Source organism: Phyllostomus hastatus, unplaced genomic scaffold, assembly GCF_019186645.2.
Source record: "Phyllostomus hastatus isolate PE091 unplaced genomic scaffold, TTU_PhHast_1.1 phas_scaffold_39, whole genome shotgun sequence".
Classification (NCBI taxonomy): Eukaryota; Metazoa; Chordata; class Mammalia; order Chiroptera; family Phyllostomidae; genus Phyllostomus; species Phyllostomus hastatus.
The window spans coordinates 17,686,249-17,711,327 of record NW_025334028.1 but is presented as its reverse complement, the minus strand read 5'-3'; positions in this window follow the sequence as shown (position 1 = coordinate 17,711,327).

Sequence of the window (25,079 nt, the reverse complement as noted above, 5' to 3'; positions counted from 1 at the left end):
TTCTTTAGCCTCTGCCAGTTATCTCCTACTAAAGATACTTTCTCTTCTACTAAAGTTAGTCATAGTCAGTTTCTATGGCTTGCAACTAAGAAACATTTTTACTGAAGGCAATGGGGAAAGTCAAAGTTTTGTGAATTTACATCATAATCTGAGGATGGAGCATTCACTTTTAAGGTTTAGGTGACAACAAATGAATGCAGTAAAGCAACAGGAGATATCAAATTTTAGTCCATCGACAGATTGGTAGTTATGAAATAGTCATGGGGTTGTAAAGTGCAGCACAAGAAATATAGTCAATAATATTGTAATAACTTATATATAGTGCCAGGTGGATATTGGAAATATTGGGGGGAACACTTTGTAAAGTATATGCTTGTCTAACCACTATGCTGTACACCCTAAACTAATACAAAATAACATTGCATGAAAACTGTAATTGAAGATAAATTTTAAAAAATTCAGCCTATCAAGTTATCAAGGATGAAAATGATAGAACTCCGTACTAAGAAGAGAAGGGCAAACTTTCTCATGCACTGTTGCTAGAATGTAAACTGATAATACTAATGTATAATACAGTTTAGAATAAGTTAATATTTAAAATGAGCATATCCTTTGATTTAGCAGTTTCACTCCAAGTGCTAACTTCTAAAAAGGTAATAGCCCTTCTTAGAAGAGACACATACACAAAGATGTTCACCGAAGCAGTTTGGAGAGCACACTATTGGCAAAAACCCAAGAGTCTATTAATAAACAATTGAGTAAATAAATCATAGTGCATCCATACAATATTGTATTTAGTAGTCATCGAAATGCATAGAAATACCTATATTTGTTGACAAAGAAAAATATCCATAACATTTTTGATACTTTTAATTTTAGAATAATTTTAGATTTAAAATGTGTTAAAATTTGTATGTTATCTTAAGGGACTTTGAATAACCAAATAAGTCTTGAAAAAAGAACAAAGTTGGAAGTCTTATACTTCCTGATTTTGAAACTTACTATCAAGCCATAATAATCAAAACAGCATAGTACTGGCATAAAAACATACATACAAACCAATGAAACAGATTAGACAATCCAAAAATAAACTCACATATCTGGTCAAATGATTTTCAACAAGCATGCCAAGACCATTCAATGCAGGAAAGGCAGTTGGGTGTTGGATTTTATCTAATACCATATAACAAAATTAACTCAATAGATCAAAGACCTAAACCTGAGACCTAAATTAGAAATAGAATTACCATATGAATTATATATAAGTATTATCCAAAAGAATTGGTAAATATATATATAAAAGAATTGAAAGCAGGGTTGCAAAAAGATTTGCTCACCCATGTTCATAACAGCACTATTGACAATAGCCAAGAAGTGGAAGCAACCCAAGTGTCCACTAATAGATGAATAGATGAACAAAATGTAGAATACACACACACACACACACACACACACACAATTCAGCCTTAAAAAAAAAAGGAAACTGACTCTTATGGATGGAATGTTTTTGCTCCTCAAAACTCATGCATTGAAATCCCCATGCCCAATGTGATAGTATTAGGAAGTGGGGCCTTTGGGAGGCAATTAGATTTATAGGTGGTCTTGAGGGTGGGGCTTGCATGATGGAATTAGTGCCCTTTAAGAAGAGGAAGAGACTAGAGCTGTCTCTCCACCATGTGAGGACATAGCAAGAAGTCTAAAAGCCCAGAGGAGGGTCTTCATAAGAACTTGACCATGCCATCACATTGATCTCAGATTTCCTAGCCTCCAGAACAATGAGAAATAAATGCCTGTTGTTTAAGCCACCTGATCTGTGGCATTTTGTTACAGCTGCCCAAGCTGGTTAGGACACCGACACATACTCCAACATGGATGAACCTTGAGGAGATTGTGCTCAAGTGAAATTAGCTAGTCACAAAAATACTGGCATAAATTTCTCAAATCATTGCTTTAATTTTTCTAGTTTTACCCAGTGGGAGTTCTTTCATGTTGGCTGCTATGTTCTTTTATTTTGAGTGGGTTTTTTGTTTTTGTTTTTCTCCAGAATCATCTTGTATTTTCCCTAACCTGAACTGGTCATTTTGCCAAAGACCTGGTTCCTATTATTGGAGAATGGTATTAGAAGCCAAGGTTTAGAAACCAAATATGTTTGCTGGTACTGTGGGGTCACTAGTTCTAGGCCCTCACAGTGGATGGACCTAGAAAATATATGTATATACAAACTGTATTTACACCTATGTATAATTAAATTATTTTAATATATCTATATCTATATTAACTTAAATGATTTTATACTGATGTATTCAAATCTAATGTAGCACCACATGTCTCATTCTTGCTTTCCTTTCTTTGGCCTATGTTCTTCCTTTCCAACGGTGAGAGGACTGGCTCCCATCATCAGCCATACATTTACCTATTTGTTCAATCCCAATATACAGGTATAGCAATTTCAGAATTGCTAACCTGTATACCTGTCAGAAATGACTTTTGGATTAGGTACAGTGTTTACATACAGTTCCTTTTAATTTTAGTCTTACAATGTCTAGCCAAAAATATGGTTATCTAATAAAAATATTTTAAGAAAGTGCTTAATATTATTTAAAAAATATTCTTTTAAAATTATACAAAATAGATACAACTACATTCCTGCTTACTAAAGATTGAAGCAGTATCAAAGAACATGGCACAAAACATGGTTAAGCTTTTAGTCTATATTCTTTTAATTCACTCACAAGGGAGTGTGTGCATGCACATGTGTGTGCATGTGTACATATAATAAGCATATAAAATATTAATAGTACATATACACAAATACATATACAAATAAGTGATTTATTTCTCTTATTCATATACATTATTATATGACTTACTTTTAAAAAATAATTTATTACTAGATATACATATTAGTCTATTTTTAAAATTATATTTTATTGATTATGCTATTATAGTTGTCCCAGTTTTTCCACCCTTGCCCCCTTCCACCCAGTACCACCCACTCCTTCAGGCAATCCCCACACCATTGTTCAGGTTCATGGGTCATGTATATAAGTTCTTTGACTTCTCCATTTCCTATATTGTAATTTATATCCCCATGAATATTACAGATTTTCAGTTTCTTCCTCTTTCTGTTCTCCTTCTGGTACCCCTATGATGTGAATGTTGGTACGCTTGAGGTTGTCCCAGAAGTTCCTTCCAGGAACTTGGTTCCAGGAACTTGGAAGAGGTTGTTTTCCTGGATTCTTTTTTCTTCTTACTGTTCTTGTTGGTTGTTTTTTCCTTTGTTATTATCCAAATCATTGATTTGATTCTCAGCTTCATCCACCCTACTGTTGTTTCCCTGTAAATTGTTTTTATTTCAATTAGTGTATCCCTCCTTTCTGACTGGATCCTTTTATGCTGTTGAGGTACTTACTAAGTTCTTTGAACATCCTTATAGCTAGTGTTCTTAACTCTGCATCTGATATATTGCTTATCTCCATTTTGTTTAGTTTTTTTCCCTGAGATTTTGTTCTGTTCTTTCATTTGGGCCATATTTCTTCGTCTTTTCATTTTGGCAGCCTTTCTGTGTTTATTTCTATGTGTTAGGGGAGCTGCTTTGACTCCCTGTCTTGGCAGCATGGCCTAATGTAGTAGGTGTTTCGTGGAGTCCTGTTGCACAGCCTCCCCTATCACCCAAACTGGGTACTCAAGGTTGCCCACCATGTGGGCTGAGTACACCCTCCTCTTGTCATTGAGCCTTGATTGCTGTTGGCAGGTTAATGGGAAGAGTTTAGCCAGGCCAGTCAGCTGCAGGAACTGGCTGTGCATATTGGTCTATTTTTAAGGGTGCTATTTTATGATGTCATTGTACCATAGTTAATTCACTTGTTCTCTTACATATAAGCAGTCATGTGAGTTCCTAGCACTGCTGTAATAAAGTAATACATATTAGGTGACTTAAAAGAAAGAAGTTTATTGTCTCATAGTTTGGAGGCTGGGAGTCTGAAAGCAAGGTGTCCACTGGGTCAAACCTTGTCTGACAGCCCTAAGAGAAAATCTTTCCTTTCCTCTTCTAGCTTACAGTGTTTGCTGGCAAAGATTTGTGACCCTTAGCTGGTTGATGCATCACTCCAGTCACATGGCCATCTTTTTCCCGTGTGCCTTCAGATTGTCTTCTCTGCGTGTGTGCTTGTGTTTACAAAATGTTCTCCTCTTACAAGAACATTAATCATACTGGATTAGGGCCCATACTACTTGATTATGACCTTATTTTAGCTAATTGTAATAAGTGTATTTCCAAATAAGATCACATTCTATAGCACTGGGTGTTAGGCCTCCAACATATGTTTTTTAAAAATATATATGTTTATTGATTTTAGTTTACTGATTGAGTTTATTGAACATATGACCCATCGCTTCTTTTCTGTTCAACCATGTGTCTTCTGAGTCCTGTGCCAATCACAGACTCTTTTCTGTTATCAACTAAAAATAAATAAAAATGAAAAAAATATATACTGGGTACATCAATGGATGCAAATAGGTTTTAGGGGTGGGAGTTAGAAATGCTATTTATACTAATAATTTTAAGCATAGTGGAATGGAGAGAGAGAGAGAGAAGAAAAGACATTGATGTGAGAGAGAAACATTGATTGGTTGCCTCCCACATGCACCTTGCTGGGAACTGAACCTGTGTTCTAGGTATGTGCCCCACTAGGAATCCAATGCTTAACCTTTTGGTGTATAGGATGATGTTTAAACAAACAGCCACACCAGCCAGAGCAACACATCTTTTTAATGGATGCAATTTAACCTATAACAGTGGCTTCTTCATATTTTGCTATTAAAGGCAAATAATACAATGAAAATAATTGTGTGTACATTTTTGTGGACATGTATGATAGTGTTCTGATAGCATCTCAGAAGAGGAATTATTGGGTTAAATGGATATGCCTTTTATAAATTTTGTAACATTCTGCTAAATTGTCTTTCCAAAAGGATTCATTTATTTGCCATCTTCAGAACAGTGCGTGAGAGGCCCTGCTTCCACACATTCCTATGTTATCATTAAATAAACACTGCCCTTCTATCGGGACAAAGTATTATCTTAATAAAGAGGCAGATAAAATACTTTTCTTTTTGGCCCTAAAGTAGCCTTGACTGTGTTCTAAATCTTTCTAAGTAAATTTTGTTAGTTTTTCTCAGAACTTCTCTCCCCAAAGTAGCAAAAGAAACTAGTTCTTGGGCCTCAAGAGTGGACAGACCCATCCCTTCTTTTCTGTTCACTCATGTGTCCTCTGAGTCCTGTGCCAATCACAGACTCTTTTCTGTTATCAACTAAAGACAAATTAAAATAAAAAAAAACTTACTGGGTACATCAATGGATGCAAATAGGTTTTAGGGGTGGGAGTTAGAAATGCTATTTATACTAATAAATTCTGGAGTTCCTTTAAGCTGGTTATAAGATTCATTGTCCACCCCTATTTTCTAGTTATATTTGTGTGGCTCTTGCAAAACTGTCTATTTTAGTCTAAGAATCCATCCTCAGAATTGGGAGGGCAGCTCTGTGGAACTCTTCCAAGGGTCAGGGAGCTCCATATGTAATTTACTATCTCTTGTGGGGCTTCCTGGTACCTGTACCTGTGCTTGGTACCGAGACCTCCAAATATAGTTGATGAGAGGATGAGTAAGGGGAATTTTTTACACCTCAGTCACCCATACCAACCCATTCTCCTCCTCTACCAGGTGAAAGTCTTCTGTTTTAGACGTAGAGCACCCCTATCTTCATCCTGGCTTGCTCCACCTTTACAAAGGTCATGCTGATCTTCAGAGATCTGCAGAGGATGGCCCTAGAGAACTCAGCTGAGTATTGAGCAGCACACACATGTGAGGGAATTGCCTGAAGCCAGGAAAAGAACCAGCCAAAGGATGGGAAGGAATGGTATCCAGGGCTCACATAGGGTTAAGGAAAGAGCCTGTTCCCGTCAGCTAGAACAGAAAACCTCATAATTCACAGGGTGTTGGTTGGGAGTGGTCTTGTGTGTTCTTTGCTTTTTCCCCTTTTCTGCAGATTGGGAAGTGGGGAGAGGTGGAGCAGCCAACTTGGACATCCTGTAATTAAATGAAGAAGCAACATGTTGAGGATGGCAGGACTACCCTATCAGCCCTTGACTATACACCTCTGACTGTTTTTAAGAAAGAACAGTAAACTTTTTCACATTTAAGCTGTTTTCTTAATTTTGGTTACCCCCAAAGTATACTTTGAGAAAGGGATTTGGATGCAGTTAATTTATTTGGGAAGTCCCCAGAAAGCAAAGATAAGAGACAAAAGGCAATACAGGATGCACTTGTGTGGGTAGTCAGGAATGTGGGTGGTATCCACAGTGTCTGAGTATTATAGAATTATTCTTTTAGGTGAATTTTCTCATGTAAAAGTTGCCCAGTGAAATGGACTTTTTCTTATAAGAAAGTTATACTTATTTATTATTATGCTCCTGTGACATAGGACTTGACCATTTCCAAAAGTGGCGCAGAATCACTGCTCTTTTCTGTACTACTTTTAGGGATAAGAATAAGCATTATGTAGTCTGATTTGTTGATGTCAGTTATGCTTTGATTTGGTGTGGAAATATTTATGTATGATCTTCATAATCTTAGTGAATACCAGCTGTTGCATTTTTTGATTTAATTTTCAAGGTCTAATTGATCACTTCTTCCACTATTAATTAAGGACATTCTGGCATCATGTGTTAGCTCACTATAACATAAATTCTCAGGCTGTTTATTGTTTGTCACATTACAAATTCCAAGACCTCACACCTTAAGTATTTTTCTAGCAAATGTAATATCTGTTTTATGTTGGGGTCATAAGTTATGTGCCAAGTCTGTGGCCTTTTGCTTCTCATTCAGTGCACAGTAGGTGTAAATTAATAGATCACAGCACAGCTTTCCTGAGGGCTATAACTAGACTGTGCCTGCAGCTGGTGTGCAGTAGAGAAAATTCTCTTCTAAAAGAGCCATTACTTTGCACTTGTTCTAAAATTTAAAGATTTCCCTCTTGGATGTACCATATGTTTCACAGCTCCCACTTTGTAGAACTTTTATGAAAGGCTATTAGAGAAGTTGAAGATTTTCAGGTAAGAAATGATTTCTTTTTAAATTGCTAATAATTAGGAAGCTAATTTTTCATTATTAAGTTTTGAAACATGTATTTTTGGGAGATATTATTCTAAGATTTGATAAATATTTCAAAGTTATTTGGGGGCCTGAAGAATGTTAAAAAGTTTTAAATGTTATATTTTGAAAACATAATATAAATGAAAATAAAAGAATGTTATTGAGAATGAATGACCATTTTTTATTTTAAAAAACACTTCTTTAATGACCATATTAGAGATACCATCCAAGCCAGTTTTAACATAGCTAAGATTCTGGAAATTAGATTATACAGTTATTCCTTCCATCCCAATGAGGGTGTCAAAAATCCATTAGTACTAGATTCCACAGTTAGTTAATGCTCAAACCAGGAACTCAACAGCTGTACATCTTAGATGAACACTTCCAATAGCAAGAATAACATGGAAGAATACATGATCAAAGTCTTCTGGTGTGATGGCTAATTCTGGGTGAAATGGTACTTATTTTCAAGGTATATGCTTTACAGTCATAGAATAATACTGCAAGGTGAAGTTGTAGGAAAAGAGTTATTTGTATACACTATTCTTGTGAGTATCAGTTATATATAATTGTAAACTTATATATAAAGTAATTGGTAACATCTCTCAAAAATTGAAATACATATGCTTTTGGTCCAGCAATTCCATTGCTAAGAATTTCTCTTACTGGAGCTAATGTGCAAAAATATATGTACATGTATGCTCATTTTTGCAGATTATAATGTAAGAACTGGAAGCAACTTAAATATATATCAATAGGAAATTATTAAGTAATTTATAGTATAATCACACCTGCAATAACATTTAACTATTACAAAGAATGAAGTTTTGTGCACCAACATGAAAGATTTTTCAATATATATTTTTAAGGCAGAAAAGGTACTGCAGAACAATAGGCATATTTTGCTTCTCACATGCATAAAATAAATATGTGTGTGTTCTTGTACATGTCCCAACATTTCTATGAGACCCCCTCAAAATGAATAACTTTGCTTATAGAAAGTGAGGCTTGAGGTTGGAGTAGAGGACAATATTTACTTTTATTTTACTGCCTTATTCTATTTGAATTTATTAAAAAGTTACATGCCTATGTAATGGATTTCTATGGAGAAATCCAATAACATAGGTTCATTGATATCTTCATAGTTTTCAAATACACTACCTCCAAGGAATAACTTAGGTTAAATTGATACTTGCTAATTTTCTATTTTCTCTGATTTTGTTTCTTTTTATTTGGTTTGTTTTGATTATTTAGTTTTGTTTTTTAAAATAATTTGTCCTGATCCTTATCAAATAACATATTTTATTAGAGAAGTCAAATATCCAAATTTAGCAGGAATGATTTAATATTTTTCCATCATGTTAAATTGTTACAAAATATAGGAAATGACACAGAAGTCACAGGCAAATTCCACTCTGGTAAATTCTCCACTCTGAGTACAAGGAGGTGGGGGGTGGGATGGCAGTGGGGTTGGGGAAGAGTTGCCCCAGGATTTGCTGGCAGCTGCTTTGGTGGAGATCACAGGCTCCTGTCTCTCCTTGTTACACTGAGTCTCTGAGGATGGGTGGGTTTGGTGCTAGATAAGCTTCCTCAGAAGGTTCCTCACCAGCAAAAGTCCTTGCTTTGTTGCCCAATTTCATGGATGTTTGGAGAACAACTTCTAGGTCGGAAAGAGAGGGTTTTGTTTTATGTGATTTTTATTATAGAAGTATTTAAAAATAAATGTATTATAATTTATATTTTGGAAAGTGTTGAGAGTATTAAGATGTTTGTATCAATTCTTTTATACATTAATCTGTCAAACATCCATGATTCCTCCTTCCAGGGACAGTTGTTAGTATTGTATAACTGTTTAATATTTTACTGCATTTTAAGAAACATCTCTCTGTTACATATATCATATTTTAACATTTCTGCTTCCATTATCATATATGCTTCCTCTCATTATTAAAAACTTTTCCTAAACATAATTTTTCAGGATGCTTAATATTCCATTCTGAATTTATACAGGGCCCACCAGAAGTAAGGCTTGCTTGAGTGTGGTTGGAAGGTTAAAATATGGGTGTAATAATTTATAGTTTTAATTTGAACATTTCATTTAAAATGTCATATGTTATGCTTGAGTGTGATATTGTTATATTACAGAATTACATGCTTATGATTTTGCAATAAAAGATTTTGTAATAAAAAAGGGGCATTATTTGTGCCAGACCATGAACTTTGCACAACTATCAATCTGAATTTGAATATTTAAGTCAATTCCATTTAAAAATATTTAGCCATTATAAAAAACGTACTAAAAACCCCTTTTAATAATTCTTATCTATAGTTCTGATGATCATTTCATGTTTTCTTTTAAAAAAACATTTTTGTACATATTTTGGAATAAAGCAGCCATCCAAGTTTTTTTTTTTTTTATTACTAAAAGTTCCATAAATAGCTGGGGTGGGGGCAGTGGTGGGGGGAAAATGGAAAATGGAGACAACTGTACTTGAACAACAATAAAAAAATAAAATCAATCAATAAAAATAATATAATATATTTTGTATATACCTAAAAAATAAACAAAAAAAAAAGTTTCACATATGTACTCAAATAAGCAAATTACTCATCTCATGTTAATTGAGGAGCATGCAGAGATATCAAGGGTAGCTGGGACTGGTAGCATTTGAAGCTATTTATCTGTGTGTATCTCTGAATAATGAACAAAAAATGCAGGTGAAAAAATGGATGTTTGGGTTGAAATTATTATAATTCTCATGGATAGTTATTAACTCAGCATAATTCTTTTTTAAAAAATATTTTATTTATTTATTTCTAGAGAGATGGGAAGAGAGGGAGAAAGAGAGGAAGAGAAACATCGGTGTGTGAGAGAAATAACCGACTGGTTGCCTCTCACGTGCCTTCAACTGGGGACCTGGCCTGCAACCCAGGCATGTGCCCTGGCTGAGAATCAAACCGGCGACATTTTGGTTCGCAGGCTGGCACTCAATCTACTGAGCCACACCAGCCAGGGCAATTCAGCATAATTCTTATTAAGTTTGTTTGTAATTAGCTTTCAAACAAAATAAATTAAAGTATAACCTTGATTTATTGTTTAATAAGTTGTTTCATTTCAGATTTCACTTAAAGTAAGGATTCCATTGCTTAAAAAATATGTGAAGGACCATTGAAAAGGGGATTTGACGGTCAAATGACAGCACACAAGGTTAGTAGAGAAGCATAAGTCAGTTGTGTTTGTGTTATTTACCTCCTAAGTCACATAGAAAATATATTTTCTTAACCAGGGACGTAGTCATTACTCAATTTTTGCACAAGTAGATTATCCTCTTCATCTGTAGGCAGTCCTCACTTTGCACAGCAGTGTGAGACAGTAAAAACAACTGCAAACGATCTTAAAATCAATGGGAAAAGTTGATTGTTTTGTGATCATAAAAATTCTTTTGTCAAAACAAAAACTCTACTGTTGTTTTGACATGTAAATGCATAGTTATACATGTACAGGTACATGAAAATAAGAGCACAACTAATATTAACTACATTATAATATAAAACATTAGAAAGTTTGAGACTTAATGTGTTGTATTTGTTTGTAAAAACTTATTAAGTGTATCTTGAGAAATGCTTGTCTTCTTGTTTAACTTATAATAAATAAGGAGTATCGTTTCCATGAATTGGTGAATTGTAGTTTATTTTTTAAGTTTTGATCAGCCTCCAACATTTCATTCTATGCATTTTGTTTGTTTGTTTGTTTATTTATTTAGAATGTCACTGCATTTATTTATTTTAATTTCATTTTAATTGTTGTTCAAGTATAGTTTTCTGTCTTTTACTCCCATCCCAGCCCACCCCCCAGCCCTCCCCACCTCCCTCCCTCCCATTTCCACCTCCCCTAGTTTTTGTCCATGTGTCCTTTAAATTTGTTCCTGTAAACCTTTCCCCTTTTCCCCTGAAATTCCCTCCGCTCTCCCCTCTGGTCACTGTCAGCCTGTTCTCTATTTCAGTGTCTTTGGTTATATTTTGCTTGTTTGTTTTGTTTTGTTGTTTAGGTTCCTGTTAAAGGTGAGATCAAATGGTATTTGTCTTTCACCGCCTGTCTTATTTCCCTTAGCATAATGCTTTTCAGTTCCATCCATGCTGTTGCAGAGGATAGGAGCTCCTTTCTTTCTGCTGCATAGAACTCCATTGTATAAATGTACTATAGTTTTTTGATCCATTCATTTACTGATGGGCACCTAGGTTGCTTCCAACACTTGACTGATATGTCCTCTAGAGTAAGGGACATAAAGGAAAGAATAAACAAATGGGATCTCATCAAAATAATAAGCTCCTGCATGGCTAAAGAAAACAGTATTAAAATAAAAAGACAACCAATTGTATGGGAAAACATATTTGCCAATGACACCTCAGACAAGGGTAGAATCTCCAAAATATATAAAGAACTTACATGACTCCACTCTAAGAAGACAAGCAACCCAGTCAAAAAATGGGCAAAGGACTTGAACAGACACTTCTCCAAGGACGTACAGAGGATCCAGAGACACATGAAAAGATGCTCAGTATCGCTAGCTATCAGAGAGATGCAAATTAAAACTACAATGAGATACCACTTCACACTGGTCAGAATGGCCATCATAAACAAAGTAACAAACAACAAGTGTTGGAGAGGTTGGGGACCCTAGTGCACTGTTGGTGGGATTGCAGATTGGTACAACCACTATGGAAAACAGTATGGAATTTTTCTCAGAAAACTAAAAATGGATCTGCCTTTTGACCCTGCAATTGCACTGCTAGGATTATATCCTAAGAACCCTGAAACACCAATTCAAAAGAACCTATGCACCCCAATGTTCATAGCAGCACAATTTACAATAGCCAAGTGCTGGAAGCATTTATTTTTATACGTGTAATTTTTCTACTGCTTTAACATTTTTCTTTCAAAAATAAAAGATCAAAGGAATCCCAAAGCTTAGAACAGGACCACTTGATCCTTTCTCTTCACATCTCCTCCCAGTTCCAAATGCTTGTGTCTCTTAATGACCAGTATCCTCTTGGATGTGCAGTTAGGCTCAACACATTCTAGCCTCTGTATGATCTTCTTTGTGGTTTTAGTCTTGTTCCAGAAAATCGGCTTTGTCTGCCCAATGTAGCCATTCTGCTTTCAAACATAATGCCTTTTTTTCCTGAGTGTACAAGGAATGCTTACTCTTCTTATACCATTCATTCATTGGGTCATTTTGTGAGGCTGATGCTTTCCACGCTTCTTACACAAAGTCTTTTGGGTTTTAGACCTTTGCACTAAAGCTGTTGGGAAACTCAGAGACCCCACTCTTTGCCTGGCTCTGCTCCCACCTCTCATTCTATGCATTTTAATGTTGGGAACATCCCTGAGAATTTCTTTTATGTGAGTCCTTTTGCTGGAGTTACTTCCTCTGAGATAGCTTTACTACAACCATTTATTTCCTCATTTATATTCACCTTCACTAAGCTCCTCTTACTGGACTCTGTAATGGTGACAATGTCTATATTCATATGATCAACTATTCTTGCTATAAATGCATTTATATTTGATCCTAATTTTACTACCAGCATTTTCACTTATCTTTTCTCCACCCTCCCTTCTTTTTAGCTGCACTTTCATCATTTTGGCCAATTCCCTCTTTTGACTACCCATTTTTGTGAAATGTTGCCTGAGGTCATTACTGGGAAAAACAAGGACACAACACAACTACACACTTTCTTCTCTGTTTATGAAATAAATAACTTGCTCAGTGATCGCTTACAAATAGACTTTGAAAGAAGTGACGTGATTGCTCACTGATCATGAAGCACATTTGTTACTTATGTAGTGATTTGCAGACGAAAATCAGCAGAGAAGTTTGTACTTTGAGCAATTACTCACATGGAATATTCCAGGTAGTTGAAATTTGAATCACTCTTGGGGGACAGATGGTATTTAACCAAGTCCTGGTAGCTGAAATCATGTCTATGGGAATCATGCAAAGTCATGATCACCCGTTTTCTCTGCTTAAGCTGGAATATCAGAAATCCCTTTGCTTCTGAGACTGGAGTTAATTGAGTTCATAGTTATCACAAAGCAAAGAGAATTTGTAAATATCTTGTTTAGTTTGCATGTCCATGTTATTTTTTGACACAATAGCTAGGTCAAACATTTTTGTTTGTAAGCTATTATAATGCTTATTGTTGGTGTCACTACCATTACTGTTTTGTAAATATGAATTATCAACCATATAACATTATGAAAAATTCAAACAATATCAAGATGTTTTTATACTTTCATTATACATGTATTTAGTTAAAGCAAGGTGTAGTATTTTAAAAAATATTTTATTTTTAACTATAGATTCGTAGAAAATTGCAAAAGATAGAACAGAGAAGTCCTGTGCACCCTTCACCCAGTTTCTCCAATGGTTACATGTTGTGTAACTGTAGCACAATATCAAAACCAAGAACACATATTAGTACCATGTATGCGTAAGTTCTGTCATTTTAATCACATGTATAGATTGGTGTAACAACCATGGCAAGATGCAGAATTATTCCTTCACCACAAAGGTCTCCCTCATGCCACCGCTGTGTAGACATACCCATCTCTTCCCCTCCTCCCTGCTATCCCTACCTGGCAGCCACTAATCTCTAACTTTCTTTTCAAAAATGACCAAAACTCTGTTCCTTGTTGTCACTAGATAGTATTCCATGGCCAATGCTTTTGTGTGTATTAAATGTCTTTATGAGTTGTTTCGTATTTTTTCATTCCTTTGAAACTGCATTTTTTTGACATTCATTCATATTGATCATTGCTGATCTATTTCAAAAGTAGCATATAGTTACTGTTTTAAACATTCATCCGAGAGGCTTTTAACTAGTGACTTAAGTCCATTTATACTTAACACCATAACTGGAATTTTTAAAATTTATACTTACATTTAATTTTTCACTTATGTTTTCCCTTATTGTTTCTTTTTTCTTGCTTTCTATTGAAATGATTGGATTTATAATTTTCCTTTTTTTCCATTCTTTTTTTGAAGTTATACATTGTTTCTAGTCTTCTAATGAATACCCTAAATCTTTCATATGTATTCTTGTTCTAAAAAGTTTTTAAATTAATATGCATCTTTACATTTTTAGTAAACTTTCAAAATTTTAGAATACATTTCTTGAGTCACTCTTCAAATTTTCCTGTGTTTTATTTCTCTCATTTGTTTTGCCTGCTCTTCCTCCAGTTGTCATTACTGCCATTGCTTATATTGATTCACATTTACCAATTTTTATTCTCCATTGTTTCTTTCTCTTAAAAAAATCACTCCTATTGACAAGTTTGGGACACAGTAAGTAGACTTTGGGACACAGAACAGTAGAAATAAGACAGTCCCAAGACTCCGGAGTGTAACATTGCAGTGGATGGGTTAATACTCTTCACCTTCATCCTCTCACTCAGCACTATCTGCTTCAATCTTGTCATAAACACCTTTGTAAGAGCAGCCATGTCCTCCCAGGCCTCAGAAAACTCTCTTTCCTCCATGCTCTCACCCACAAACCAGTGGACAAAGGCACCCTTGGAGTGCACCCTTGTACACCCTTGGAGTACATCAGGTCAAACCTGTGGTCTAGGCCAGCCCAGGCCTCAACAATAGCTGTGGTGCTGCTCAGAATGCACACAGTTCCCTGTATTTTGGACAGGTGTCCACAAGGCACCACAGTGGGAGGCTGGTAATTAATGCCAACTTTGGAGCCCTTGGGTACCAGTTCACAAACAGGATGTTACACTTGGTCTATATGGTAGCAATGGTAGCATTGACATCTATGGGAACCATGTTAAAACATGCAGCAAGCCATGTATTTATGATGGCAAGGGTCATATTTCACCATCCAGTTCATTGGCTCAAAGCACACATTGGATATCTGCTACAGAAAGCTGTTCATGGTAGGCTTTCTCAGCAGAGATGATAGGGGCATATGTGGCCAGAGGGATGTGAATGCAGGGGTAGGGCACCAGGTTGGTTAGGAATTCTGTCAGATCAACGTTCAGGCTCCATCAAACCTCAGGGAAGCAGTGATGGAGGACATTATCTGGCTAATAAGGCAGTTTAGGTTAGTGTAGGTTGGGTGCTCCATATCAAGGTTTCTATGATAGATGTTGTAGATGGCCTCGTGGTAAACTGAGGCACAATCAAAGTGGTGTGGGTGGTGAGGATGGAGGTGTGGGGGGTCAAATACAGCTGTGAAAATCTTGGAGGCTGGGTAAATGGAACACTCCAGCTTGGACTTTTTGCCATAATTGGCAGAGAGAGGTTCCATTAGCAGGGAGGCCAACCCAGAACCAGTTTCCCCACCAAAGCTGTGCTCTCTGTCTTCCCACTTTGCTGAGTGTCTTTATCATAAATGAGAGCTGTGCTTTACCAAATGCATTTTCAGCATCTATTGATATGATCATATGATTTTTATCTTTCATTTTGTTTATGTGGTGTGTTATGTTTATTGATTTGTATTATACCAAACTTGCATCCCTGGGATGAATCCCACTTGATCATGGTGTATGATTTTCTTAATGTATTGCTGGATCCAGTTTGCCAATATTTTGTAGAGGATTTTAGCATCTATACTCATCAGAGATATTGGCCTATAGTTTTCTTTCTTTGCTGTGTCTTTACATACTTTTGGAATTAGGTTAATACTGGCCTTGTATAAAGAGTTTGAGAGTCTTCTCACTTCTTGAATTTTTTGGAATAGTTTGAGAAGGATAAGATTTAGTTGTTTCCTAAACGTTTGGCAAAATTCACCTGTGAAGCCATCTGGTCCAGGGCTTTTATGTGTTGGGAGGTTTTTTTAAAAATATATTTTATTGATTATACTATTACAGTTGTCCCATTTCCCCCCTTCACTCTCCTGCCCCTGCACACCCCCTCCCACCCACATCCCCCCCCCCTTTAGTTCATGTCCAAGTGTCATAAGTTCTTTAGCTTCTACATTTCCCATACTATTCTTACCCTCCCCCGGTCTATTTTCTCCCTACCATCTATGCCACTTATTCCTGTACCTCCCCCCGCAACTCCTCCTCCCACTCCCCTGTTGCTATCCCTCCACGTGATCTCCATTTCTGTGGCTCTGTTCCTGCTCTAGTTGTTTGCTTAGTTTGCTTTTGTTTTAGGTGTGGTTTTTAATAACTGTGAGTTTGCTGTCTTTTTATTGTTCGTACTTTTTATCTTCTTTTTCTTAGATAAGTCCCTTTAACATTTCATAAAATAAGGGCTTGGTGATGATGAACTCCTTTAACTTGACCTTATCTGAGAAGCACTTTATCTGCCCTTCCATTCTAAATGAAAGCTGGATAGAGCAATCTTGGATGTAGGTCCCTGCCTTTCATGACTTGGAATACTTCTTTCCAGCCCCTTCTTGCCTGTAAAGTTGTTTTTGAGAAATGAGCTGACAGTCTTATAGGAACTCCTTTGTAGGTAACTGTTCCCTTATCTCTTGCTGCTTCTAGAATTCTTTCCTTCATTTTTACCTTGGCTAATGTAATGATGATGTGCCTTGGTGTGTTCCTTCTTGGGTCCAACTTCTTTGGGACTCTCTGAGCTTCCTGGACTTCCTGGTTTAATTTCATTAGTTGTTCTACTAATTGGTCTACTCAGGCTTTCTGCTTCTTCTTGATTCAGTTTTGGAAGATGATATTTTTCTAGAAATTTGCCCATTTCACTCGGATTGTCAAATTTCTCAGCATATAGTCGTTTGTAGTAATTTCTTAATGATCCTTTGTATTTCTGTGGTATTGGTTGTAGTTTTTCCTCTTTGGTTTCTGATTTTAATTATTTGAGTTCTCTCTAATTTTTCCTTGATGAGTCAGGTCAAAGGCTTGTCTATTTGTTTATCTTTTCAAAGAACCAGATCCTGGATATATGGATCCTTTGAATTGTTCCTTTAGTCTCTATGTCATTTAATTCTACCCTTATCTTGATTATTTCCTTCCTTCTACTTGCTCTGGGCTTTGTTGTTGTTCTTCTAGTTCTTGTAGATGTAGAGTTAGGTTGTTTATTTGAGATTTTTCTTTTAGGTAGGCCTGTATTGCTATGAACTTTCCTCTCAGGACTGCTTTCACTGTGTCCCATAGGTTTCGGCCTATTGTGTGTACAATTTTATTTGTTTCCAGAAAATTTTTTATTTCTTCCTTGATCTCATTGTTAACCCATTCATTATTTAATAGTATGTTATTTAGTCTCCATTAATTTGAATTTTTTTGAGTTTTTTCCTTGAGGTTGGTTTCTAGTTTTAAGCTATTGTGATCTGAGAAGATGCTTGATATGATTTCAATTTTCTTGAATTTGTTGATGCTTCTTTTGTGTCCTAGCATGTGGTCTATCTAAAAATGTTCCATGTGCATTTGAAAAGAATGTATATTTTGCTTTTTTGGGGTGAAAGGTTCTGTATATCAATTAAGTACATTTGACCTAGAGTGTTGTTCAATGCAACAATGTCCTTGTTGATTCTTTGCTTCTAAGATCTGCCCACTGTTTACAATAAGATGTTAAAATCTCTTATGATGAGTGTGTTCCTCTTGATATCTTTCTTGCAGTCCTCCAAAATTTTCCTTATATATTTGAGTTCTCCTATATTGGGTGCATATATGTTTACAAGAGTTATATCTTCTTGATTGACCACCCCCTTAAGTATTATGTAGTGTCCTTCTTTGTCTCTTTTTATGGCCTTTATTTTGAAATCTGTATTCTCTGATATAAGTATTGCTACCCCTGCTTTTTTATTTTCAGGTCCATTTGCTTGGAATACTTTTTTCTATCCTTTCACTTTCAATCTGTGTAGATTTTTTGTTCTGATGTGGGTCTCTTGTAGACAGCATATATACAGGTTTTGTTTTCTTATCTATCCAGCTATCCTATGTCTTTTGATTGGAGCATTTAATCCATTTACATTTAAGGTTATTATTGATAGGTACTTATTCTTTGCCATGTTACCCCTTTGTACTGGTGTTCCTGTCTCTCCTACTCTTTTTCTTCATCTTTTTAAAGCAGTCCTTTTTGCATCTCTTGCAATGCTGGTTTGGTGGAGATTTATTCTTTCAGCCTTCTTTTGTCTGGGAAACTCTTTATTTTGCCTTCCATTTTTAATGAGAGCCTTGTTGGGTAGAGTAGTCTTGGTTTCAGGCTTGAGCTTTCATTAGTTTAATATTTCTTGCCATTGCCTTCTGGTTTACATGGGTTCTCTTGAGTAGCAGCTAGCTGATAACCTTATCAGAGCTCCCTTATTTATTTATTACTAGCTGTTTCTCTCTTGTTGCCTTTAAGATTCTCTCTTTGCATGTAAATTTTGCAATTTTAATTATGATGTGTCTTGGAGTGGGCCTTTTTGGGTTCATCTTGATTGGGACCCTCTATGCTTCCTGGATTTGCATGACTTTTTCTCTCATTAAATTAGGGAAGTTATCTGTCATTACTTTTTCAAACAGGTTTTCTATCCCTTGCTCCTCTTCTTCTCCTTCTGGTATCCCTATAATATAGACATTATTTCATTTCATGTTGTCCTACAGCTTCCTTAACCCCTTGTCATTCTTTCTGAGTGTTTTTTTTTGTTTGTTTGTTTCATTTTGTTTTGTTGCTCTGTCTGGGAATTTTTTTCTACCTTGTCTTCCAGCTCGCTGATTTGTTCCTCTGCTTCATCTAGTTTGCTTTTAATTCTTTCTACTGTGTTCTTCATTTCAGATATTATATTCTTCATTTCCTCTTAGCTCTTATTGATAGTTTGTATGTCCTTTTTCATGCTGGTGTACTTTGTAGTTAAGTTCCTTGTAGCTTCCCTGGGGTTCTTCATAGTTCTCACTGAGCTCATTAAGCATCTGTATAACCATTGTTTTGAACTCAATGTCTGATAGTTTGCTTGCCTCTATTTCATTTAGTACCCTTTCTGGGGATTCCTCCTTTCCTTTTGATTAGGTGTTGTTTCTTTGTCTCTCTTTTTAGGTAACCCCGTGTTTATTTCTGCATATTAGATTGATCTGCTTTGACTCCCTGCTTTGTAGTATGAACTTTCTGTGGTAGGAGACCTCTGGGATCCTGTGATGCAGACTCCTTGATCGCCTAAATTTGATGCTCTTGGGATGCTTTTTATGCTGTTTATGTTGGCTCTGTGGTTGTAATCAGGTGTTGTTGTTGAGTCATTTTTTGATGGGTCCTTCCCTCTGGGTGCCTGAAAGTCACTCTGCCCAACAAGTCTTGTATGCCGTTGGGCAGGTGCACTGTCTTCTCTTTCTGGATACACCCCTGGTGATGTCATTTTGTTTCCCTGTCTGACCCTGGGCAGCCTGTTCAAGACTGCAGGACTATGCACAGTGTATGGCTGTTTCCTTCGGTTGTTAATTTAGTCAACCAGTCACATTGTGGTGAAGTGGTTTCTTCTGTCTGTCCTTGATTACAAGGCCTCTCTACAGCTACTGTTCAGTTGGCTACTCCAGGTGATTTCTCCACAGTTTAACTATAATACCAGATTGGTCCCAGGTTGAGGTCAGTGCAGCTTCCACTTACTCCTCCACCATCTTGGATCTCCCTATAGTTTCTTTTCGATAATCTCATTACTAGAAGTTTTTGGGTTCTGATCTATCTGTTGTAATGCCCACTGTATTCATGTTGGAATATTTCCTTTTAGATTTGTACTTTGGAATTCATATAATCTTTTTTAATGATTGTGTGTGTATTTATTTGTTCAGAGTTAGAGAAAAATCCTGAAAAAAATAACTGTCAATCTAGAATTCTGTAATGCTAACAAAAAGTAGTGTTGAATTTTCCTCTACCAGTTGTTGTAAATTTAGTAGTGTAAGTAAATTTTTATGCTGTTTTTTTTTTGGCTTAATGATTTCTATGCCACAAGATAACACAGGCTGAGTCTTCACTTTCTCAAATTTTTAATTTTTTTAATCTTTACAAAACTCTTGGGAGGGGTAGTTTCCATTTGAGGTAGAATCTTTATCATACAATGAAGAAACAGTGCTTTTGGGGTCCTAACTTCATTAAAGGTTTTATTTCTATCTCTTTATGTGCATGGGTTCAAGCCCACATCTGTTATCCCTGTATGGAAATTGAAGCCTTAGCCTCTGGCCCCTAGGTCTATAATTCTCCCACATCTCTCTGACTGATTCCATTTGTCTTGTAAGCTGCCTGTTTTCTCTGGCACCTATATGCTTCTCTTTCTTTCAGTAGACATAAGATATATATTTGTCTTTTTGTTATACATGTACTTAGTATTTTATATTTTACTATTTTAAAATGATATATTATTAAAAAATTTAGTGTAAGATATGATGTTCAAGGTCAGCCAAATTGAGGTTGTCAAAATTTTATTTTACATTAATAGGCATACTTTGTTTCATAAGTACTATAAAATGAGAAATATGAGAAAACAAATGCTTTGGATGTTAAAACTGAGATGGTAAGTTCACAAAATATTGTTCTTGCTATTCTAATTCCAATAAAGTAAAGATAATTAAATTGCACATTCCAACTGTAAATCAATCTCATTTTTACTAATGAAGGGTTGGACTAGGAGGTTAGAGGTAATGATGATGAGGAAGATAGTTACAGGTTGCTTATCATAACTTGCAGTTTCAATCGCTTCTTCATTGATGATGAAGGCTATGTTTTATTTTGAGGGTCAGAATGGAAAGAGATTTTTCTGTTTTTCCTTTCTCCTGGAGGCACAAGTATATGAAGAAGGAGCAAGAGCACAATGATATGAACAACCTCTTTTTTAAAGAAACATAAGTGCAGGCCTAATAATAAAGTTGCTTCCCCAAATAGAACAATATTTCAGGCTCTGTCACTACATAGTATGAAGGGTCTAGAGAAATAAGACATAACTTAATCACCTAAGAATCTCGTTGAAAACATTAGACACTTTTTTCAAGCAGAATATGGCATGGAATATTTACTAGTGAGAAAAAAATCTCCAAACTTTTAATTTTAAAGCTAATGTAGATAATAATTAAATAGTACCTATTTTGACATTAGAATCACTCAGTTTGAATCTAAACTCTGCTATCTACTAATTCTGATGCTCTTGGAAAATAACATAAATTCTTTGACTCTCAATTTATTTATCTATAAATTGACAATAATAATAATACCAAACTCCCATGCTTCTGGTGAGAGTTCAAATGAAACACTCATAAAATATATAAAGCTTTTAGCACACTGCCTGTGTGTGATGATCACTGATGTACAAAAGACACTCTTTGAAATGAACACAGAGATTTCAGAATCACTTGAGGTGAAAAAGCCTGGGAATGTGAGGAGTTCATTTCTTCTCCAACTTGTTCAAATTCTGAGATTCCTAAAGCACAACGAATAGAGGAGATAATATTATTCCCAAAGCTTGCCAATATTGTGGTGGGAATTTTTCTATTATATGAGTCCCAATTTACAGAAAACTAATCCTTGTTTGAGAAGAAAAGAACAATATTACTTCTTGTAAATAAGCTTCTGTGGGTGCTCTATGTTAATGTGCATGGTCTGGTAGGAATGCTTTTATTCTCTAGTACCTACTTTGGAAAAAGATTGTAATAGGAAAATGTTTTCAGAAAACCATGAATCTTCTTTTCATTTGGTCAAAAAGTTCTAAGTGCAGATAATTTTTACAATGATTAGAAAGCATATTCCTTATAAATAAAGTATTATATTCTTTGCTTTTAATTTGCTTATCTGTTTTTTTTCTAAGCAACTTTGCATCTTCTGTTTTAGGCTTGAAAACTTAACAATTATTTTATTCTTTGAAAAGGCAGTGGTGACATTGAGTCACCTGAGTTTCATCTCCAGGCAACAATGACAAATGGTCACTTGCAGTGCAAAGATCAAGTGCTGAGAGTGTGAGGTCAGCTGCTTTACACGACACCTAACGTGACTGTCATTTCTCAGGGACCTTAGCGAAAGGCAGGGTGGCGACATGGAGTACCCATCACTAAGGTGCCATGTCTGGCATCTAAATAGTGCTCAGTAATTCCAGCGGAGCCAAGTTATTAGAGATCTAATTGCCATTGTCTAATAAATTCTTTTGAGCTCTTTGTGTCTTGGTTCACTTAAATATTCAATGTATCCATCTAGAAGCAGTTATTAAAATATAATTGTTTCATAAATTTTTATTTTTCAATTCCAAAATGCCCTCATGAATTAATAAATGACACTCAGATAAAATAAGAATATTCATCAATAATGCAAGATTTTTTTGTGTCATTGGGGGTATAACCTTACTATCCTGTTGATCAGAAACTCTGGGGAAATAACATATCTTTTGTAATACATTTCTATCTTAGATATTCTAGATTGTGTTTAGCTGGAGACTTTTTACTTGGAACAAAAGTGTTTTTATTTATATCTTATTTCCAATAGAGTTTATTTGAACTCATCATCATCTTAAGTTTATTTTCACTTATTACTTTCTTGCTTGCCTTTCCCAAGCTGGCTATGAATACACAGTGGACTTTAAAATAGCAAGGGTAATTTTCTTTAAAATAAGCAATAATGGACTGGCCCTCAATTAGGGGGATAGAACAAAACCTTCCCAAGAAATTTAGATGTTCCCCAAAATACTGACCAATAGTCAACAAGTAGGGAAATATAAAATTTCTCCAAACGAGTGAATGCTTCCTTAAGTGACCTGATTGACAGCTCCAGGCTTGCCCAGTGACACTGTCATTTGAGGGATCTTACACTTTTTTCCCCCAGGTTTTCTGAAGTCTCTCTGGTGTCATAAGGGGACAAACCCCTGTGGTACTGCCAGGCCCCTCTCTGTCAGAGGGCTAAGACCTGGACTAATTCATTGCAGTGCAGTTTAATTAAACTGCACCGGAGTTGTTTCCCTGGTAAAATAAGTGTGGGAAGAGAATGTGTGTCAAAAGGGACATGCCCCTTACTGTGTGTGCTTTATTGTTACACCACAGCTAATATATTGTGGGAATTCCCATGGAGTCAATGATAAACTGTATTATCGAGCTCCATAAAATAGGCATTCTACTAGTGCAGGTTACTGTAGCTCACAATTCTATTAATCCTTCTAATTTATTATATTATAGCTGTATGTGAGGTCTCATAAATTTATTATACCCCTTTCATCTAAAAAAAAACAAACCCCACCATGCTTGTTTCTCCTCTCAAATAAAACCTCTTATTATTTGTTGTGTCTGTCTCTAAAAATGCAATAGCCACTTGTAAGAAAATATAATTACTGGCTGAGAAATGTAAACTGCATTTGACATGTCTTCTACTCTAAAATTAAAAAATTCTATTAAACCTTGCTGTATGAGTACAAACACTGAGCGTGAAGACCCATTGGATTTTTATTTCCAGTTTTCTGGCAATAAGTTCATATAAATGACATCTTTATAATTTTTACTGTTTTTCTCATTTTGTTTATGATAAAGGAATTTACTCCCAGTTCTCCTTCTTCTTTATCATTTATAGTGGAGGCCTGTGGAAGGGCAGAGATAACACCTGCTTTGTCATTTCTACGTCTCCAACGGCAAGTACAATGCCTGGTACATATTAGACATTCAATAAATGTATGTTAAATAAATGTGGTGAATGCAATAGAAAATTCTGTAATTTGCTTGTGTAAATCCTCATATAATTTTTACCTGTATATTTATTAACACATTTATTAATAACAGTTCATTTTTTATCAGGCAGACTTGCACAAAGATTTAGTTTTACTGGCTAAGATGATAATATCTAAAAATATAGGAATGATTTTATTAAGTTATGAAATTTTAGTGGGTTACATTTCCTCTTAGTTTTAGAAACCCTGTTGCCTCAAATCAGCTAAAGCTTGGGCCTTGAGAATGAAACAAAGATTCTGTGGGCCAGCCCTCATGTGATAAGAAGAAACGTGAATTGAGAGACACTTCATATCCATTGCTGATCAGAATCATACATGTATTGTTTGTAAATAAGCTGAGATGAGCCTTGTAATATTTGACTTTCTATTAGGCATCCTCATTTTGTTATCCTTAAGTAAAAAGGAAAGTGCTGGTTGACCCAGAAAGTCTGGGCACAGAATAGAACTCTAGCTCCTTGAAGTTACTAGCTCAGATTCCAAGTGAACAATGAAAATACCAAATTTTCTTCATAGTAAATTTTGCTTTAAAGCACTCTGTATGAGTGGAAATGATATGAGCACAGGACAGGTGGTCAAGAATTACAAAAGGAGTGAAGATGATTGGCATTGTGAGCATATTATTAGAGAGATCAAATGAAACTTAGAAATAGAATTGCTGTTTCATTTTAAAATTATTCTATTCTCACACAGTTGGGGTAACAAGGATGAGGCTAGCTAACTTGTGGTGTTGGATAGATTTCCCATGTTCCTGTTTTACAAATGAAGACAAATCTTCCTTCAATATCATTATTTTCTCCATCATCATAAGAAAAAAAAGTCTTAAATAGGTGTGAGAAATGTGCCCAGAACTGACAACATGTTTGGTCCTAATGACATCCCCTGTTTCATCTTGGTCCTGGATGCCAGAGAAAATGGATAGTCAGTATCTTGTCACAAGAAAAAGCAAAGTTGTTTAGTGATTACTGGGAGTTATGTGACATAGTGGAAGGGCAGGATTTTTGGAATTTATCACTCCTGGTTTTGAATCATAGACCTACCTCTTAATAATTGTACAAGTGCAAACATATTGATTAATTTTTTGGAGACTTCATAATATAATTCTAATAAAAATTAAATTAGATAGTATATACCATGTGCTTAGCATATTCTGGCACATAATAACTTCTCAATAAATAGTTGTAATTGTGCATTATTATTATCTTTGCTCCAAGGTATGTAGGTTAATATGGCAAATACTTCCACAGAGATATTTGAATAAAACTAGTTTTCCACTGTTGGATACTTAATTATTTTTACAC